We start from the raw sequence: 5622 nt of genomic DNA, 5'->3' as shown, positions 1-5622 counted from the left end.
GCAACAGTGGTGGCTTCTTATATGAGCAATATGGGCAAATGCCCAGGGCGTTATGTTTTTAGGGATGGCACGAGACCACACTTTTTAGCACATAAATGGAATATTTAATATTGGTAAAATGTATTAAGTATTTAATATCTAGGTGTTTTATGGTAATATGGATCTTTCAGATTATTTTGAGAAGCAATTTCGATCATATTTTACATTTTATTGTGTCATGTAGCGTGGGCCGCTGGTCTTGGTCTTGACTTGGTCTTGGACCCCAAAAGTCTTGGTCTTGTCTTGGTCTCGATACACTCTGGTCTTGGTCTTGTCTTGGTCTCGGGTTAGGTGGTCTTGAACACAACACTGGTTGGCAGCCATTTTGTCCCCAACCTGTAGACTGAGGGAAATCCCAGGGGCCCCGGGGGCCCAGGCCACATGACCAGAGGCGAAGAACCCAGGACCAACCATGGCAACAGACAAACAGAACCGCCTCGAGTCTCAGCCCGATTTTACATGTGATGTTCCATCAGAATCTGTCCAGGGCAGCATTCATTCCTGCTGTGCAGAAAAATCTGGACAAAGTTTGTGGCCCCCCTTGACAGAGCGGGGGAGAGACGGAGAGATAAGCAGATGAATCATTGTTTTCAAACCTCCGTATCACGTCGGGCAGAAGCCGTTTGGTCTTTCCTGCCATAGGAGACCCTCAGAAACCACGCCTGGGACTCGTCCTGCTGCCAGGTGTTTCTCAGAGATCAGATCCTGTAAGCTGCACTCCGTCCTCACCTGACAACAGGAAAAATCAATCCAACCCCACTGACCTCTGTAGAAGCTGTAAGAATCGTCCAGTAGGTGTTGGCCTTCAAACAGCAGTCCAGCAGAAGATGGCATAATTCATATGTGTAGAAAGTGCAAATGTCCAAGTCAGCGCTGCTAAAACCAGCCGAGGCCTGAAGCCGAGGCCACGCGATCCCCCCTTCATCACCTCCTCTCACGGCCCTGAACCCGCAACACCCGGCCGCCACGGCGCCCGTCAGACCACAGGAAGCAGCACCGCTAGAGGAAAACACACAGTAAATGGGGTATGCCACCTTTTGCTCACATAATTATAAATTAAATTTCTTTTCTGTAGCTTGTGATGTAGATGAAGAGTTGCCTCTTTTGTTTTTTGTTTCTTTTTGTTGTTTCAGCCGGGCTCAGGGTCGCTGGAGCGGCTCAGATAAGGTCCACTGCCTCAGTCCCTGAGCTCCAAAGAATAAGAAAAAATAGAAATGCGTTAAGATGATTCACCATCAGATGTTTCAGAATTAACCGATTGTGGAATCAACTCCTCTCACCTACGGAAGCGCATTGCTATCACGCAGGAAAAAATTTTTTTCGATCGCTATCTCGTTATAACGAGTTACGTATCTCGTTATAACGAGATAATTTTAGGTCCAGGAAGTGGTGGTATTATGCTAGGCTAGTACAGTGGGTAATATGAATTGGTCAGGTTTCCCTTCATGTTTGGTCTACAACATGTAGAGATACGGATGCTGCTTTGCACTGTGGTTAAAACCATTAATAGCATGCCTACTCTGACAAGATCCTAAACAGAACGGGACTGCACAGAAGGAGACGTCAGTCCGGTCCTCTGGCTGTGGCGGCGTTCCTGACTGGATCGAAGCTGAAGTTGGCTTCCGATTGTAGCTTCTGATTCGGGAAATGGCTAAAGGGAGATTATAACGGAGGCTCAGACGTATTTGCTGGACATTTTCTGTTCAGATTTTTTTTTAACAGTACACTTGCTGAACAACGGCAACGGCTGTTCGTAACCAAGCAACCGAAATCAACAGAAGGCTCGGTAATGGCAAAAGACAAAACTAGTTCCTGTTAAGCATTCTTCAAAATAAAAGACTTCCTTTCTTATTAACATTTCTTGGTAAATTGCGGGTTTGAATATTGCAATACTTTCCTATGACAAAATAGACCTGCAGAAAGAAATTACTAATAAAATATCTTACATTTACATAGTTATATGCTCTATATAGAGATTTTCCTTAGCTTTGATTGTATATCTCACAGTTTTGTAATTTATCATTGTTTATTAAACTCTGAAAGCTGTTTAATATTCTGTCGTAAAATGCGGTTAGATGGGCCCTTTTTTTGTTTGTTTGAGCACCTGCCCCTTTAGTGGCCTCTGCACGGCCCTGCAGTCAGTAACACAATAAAACCACCGGGATAAAGTTTGTTTTGGTCTGTGGCCTGTAAAGATGGCGCCGAGCGACTGCACCTAAACGCCCCACAACGTCTGACGCAGTGACGTTGGTCCCAAAGCTCTACTGGCCAATAGCAGCTCTCCTCATTAACATAATGATGCACAAACAGGAGAGGAGAGGCAGTGACAAAAGAACAAGGGCTTCATCCATCCATCCATTTTCTGTACACCCTTGTCCCTTAGTGGGGTCGGGAAGAACGAGGGCTTGTATAAGGAAAAGAGGAAACAAAATATATACATTTCTTGACAAAAACTCGTGTAAGGACAAGGAAAAGCTAAATATATTTATACTTTTATTTCTTCTTATGTCAGTTTTGGTCCTCCATAGAAACCAACTTTGAGTATGTTTTGTTACTTTGAAACATTTAACCTGAAAAGTACTTTGAACTGTGAAATACTATTTCTATTGGGTGTTAAAATGGAATACTATGAAATGTAATGATGAATAATGGAGTGCTCCTGTGAGTTTCATATAAACTTATTTACTATAGTGATTATAAAGAGAAGACACGCATAGATTATATATATATATATATATATAGAATGATTTTTGATATTGATAAAACCCAGGGTCATAGGCGTAACTTCCTGAAGGACTGGTGTGGACGTGTCTCCACCAGCTCTGGCATGAAGGGGACGGTCCCCATCAATATTTCTTGCACTTGATTTTCTTTATGTGCCTTCATCTATTTGCAGACAGTAACTTGGGAGCAGCTTCATTCAAAGGATTAGCAGCCAGTTAATGCTTTTTAACAGTGGCGCACATTAGTCAGGTGGATGCGAAAACATAAATCAGCCCCCCCCCCCGAGGGAAGGAACTTCAGGGTGAAGGACCGACGCTCAAACAGGATGACAAAATGAACAGCAGTTACTCAGACATCAGACTTGTTTGCCTTTACTGGTGATGAAAACTCGTCAGGAAAGGAAGAGGAGAGAGGAAGAGGAGAGAGGAAGACCGGCTCCGCCCCGTCCAGGATGACCGTCAAGGTAGCCAACAAAGTCTGCAGGTAGATTTTTGCATATCTGGTGCTCCGGTTTCCAGATCATAGTTTAACAAAGTAAATAAAAAGTTGGTCCACGTTGTGATGATCCGTGGACTGATGGACGCCGTCAGCTGGTCCAGGTGCTTGAATCCAATGGAAAGGTAATCGGCACAGCGATCATGGCTCAGAAACATGAGGTGTTGCAATGCAAACCTGAAAAATTAAAAACAAAAAACTAATAAGTGTTCATATTTAGCTACACAATGTAATCAAAACTAATAAACCCTCAGCTCTTTTTTGAGAGTTTGCTTGAAAATAAATTGACAATATCAGGAAATTAAATGTTTAAGTGAAATAGTTCTGGTATCACAAAGAAACTGCAAAAACTGTGTCAGAGGTGTAACAACACTGAAGTCACTGAGTAAGAGTGAACTAAAATACTACTTAGAAAATGCATGTTAAACCTGAATACTCTTTTGAAAGTGTGCAGCTGAAATTAATTTAAACTACTAGAAGGTGTTAAGAGAATAAAAATAAAAACTTCTGGCTCATTATATTCTCTTGTGCTCCCGGATTCAATGATTCCAAACAAAAGCCACACAGAGATGACAGTCAACACTCCACATCATACATCTTCAGAGTTTATTCTAACATTTAAAAGTATAAAATCACATTGACAACACAGACACTTCAAACACACTAAAACAGACATTCATTTACCTGAGACAAATGGAAAAGAAGAAGAAAGAAAGAAAAGCAAAGACGTCTTTGGAGAATTGCAAGAGCAAATCTGATTTGTTACTCCTGTGTAGAAACTTTTATAGTAAAGGCTTGTCTTTTAATTTATTCAAATAAGGCGTATCTTTGCTCATCCAACCAGGAGCTATCTCTGACCCTCTTTAAAGTTAGAAACTCTCTGCAATTTGTTTTCAAGATCAAACATCAGTTGTCTCCTTTATCTAAACAAAGTGGAAGCAGAGCTTCTCCTTCACTGGCCTGAACTCCTGCTGTTTTATGGCTTTTCACAGATCAGTGTGAAGCTGGAACTTCTCCTGATTGTTTCCCACACAAACAAAGGGCAGATCAAAAGATCTTAGCAAACAATCTGCTGTAACTACAGGTAACATAAAGGTCAATAGGGCAGAATAAGTTATTAATCTGAAAACTATAATTAGGCTATTTCAATCAAGACATGTTAAGTTTTAAAACTAGCTTATTCTAAATTTATTTTCTTAACACAGGCAAAGCACAGGGTTTGCTCATTACCAACAGTAATACAAAAAATGATGCATATAAGACGCATTAGTTTATAAAAGTCCAAACAAACCTAAATTTACCATTTTAAAAACAAAAAGCAGGAGGATGTAACTTCATAACCTCATTTTCTAAGCAGAATCTCAGAGGAAAACAAAGAGAAATTATGTTTGTGTAACGCAAGAACAGATTATAGCAGCTAAGTGGAAAAATTCACTCTAACGTGGATTATAATTATGAAACAGCAAAGGTAGATGTCATATTTTCGGGATTCGGGAAATACGTGATTTGTACCATTTGTTCTGTGGGTTTTCATGTGGATCGGTACCACTTAAACGGCAGTAAAGCGAAGGTTTTGGACCTTAATCTGACTACCTGTGTGGTTTGGATCCGGCTGAATCGTTGCTGCTCTCGGCTGTTCTTAAATTACTGCTCGGTATCGGAGGGGCTCGTCGCTCCGACTGCATGTTAAATGTATTTTATATAATTGTCATATAAACAAAAGCTAAGCAGCTGCCTAAAAATAATTTCATACTCTTATAACACAAACGCATCAACACACGTATTGCCTGACCTTGTGCCGAATCGCTGCCTCTGTCCTCAGCCTGTTCCCGTAGCAGTGGATTTCCTCCGGCATTATTTTCCTCCAACACATTATTCCACTGAACGAACCGTACAGCTCCCTTTAACCTCCGTCTCCCATTTCTGACTCTGGATCTTCAATATCCTCAAGTTTGAATTAGCAGGCAGCTACAAACCGGGTGTTAGCTGTAGTGGCTAAGTTTTGGCTACAGTCGCCTTGATATCAGCAGGAAAATGAAAAAACTAAGCACTGGATGGTACCGGCAAATTACTGGAGACCACGGCACACCACAAAACTCAGTTGTTGTACCAGCAGCTCACAGATATTTTAAGTTTTGTCTTGTTCGTGGTACAGATCTTGCAGCCTTGGCTAAAAACAATAGGAGCAAGCAGGACCCGGAACCAATCTATGTGGCATAAATTCAAACGGAAATACGTCACCACCTCTCGTGGCATATGCCATAGACATAATGGGCTCTTTGCACCTCAGCTTCCGCGTTCGGGGTAAAGCGGCTCGATTGTTTCCGATCCAATAAAAATATCATTTACATTAGGTGCTTGCAG

The 5622-nt window shown here is 41.6% G+C and overlaps 1 long non-coding RNA gene across 1 annotated transcript in view; it reads left to right on the top strand.

Annotated features, from left to right (window-relative positions):
- LOC107834947 (uncharacterized) overlaps positions 1-4590 on the top strand; it is an 11056-nt gene extending 6466 nt beyond the window's left edge. Inside the window, exons 2-3 of the long non-coding RNA XR_001660784.1 lie at positions 2936-3738; positions 4464-4590. This is a non-coding gene — a long non-coding RNA (uncharacterized LOC107834947). The remainder of the gene's footprint in view (positions 1-2935; positions 3739-4463) is intronic.
- The last annotated feature ends 1032 nt before the right edge of the window (positions 4591-5622 follow it).

This window comes from Poecilia formosa, unplaced genomic scaffold (assembly GCF_000485575.1).
Source record: "Poecilia formosa unplaced genomic scaffold, Poecilia_formosa-5.1.2 Scaffold864, whole genome shotgun sequence".
Taxonomy (NCBI): domain Eukaryota; kingdom Metazoa; phylum Chordata; class Actinopteri; order Cyprinodontiformes; family Poeciliidae; genus Poecilia; species Poecilia formosa.
This window is presented reverse-complemented; position numbering and strand designations above follow the sequence as displayed.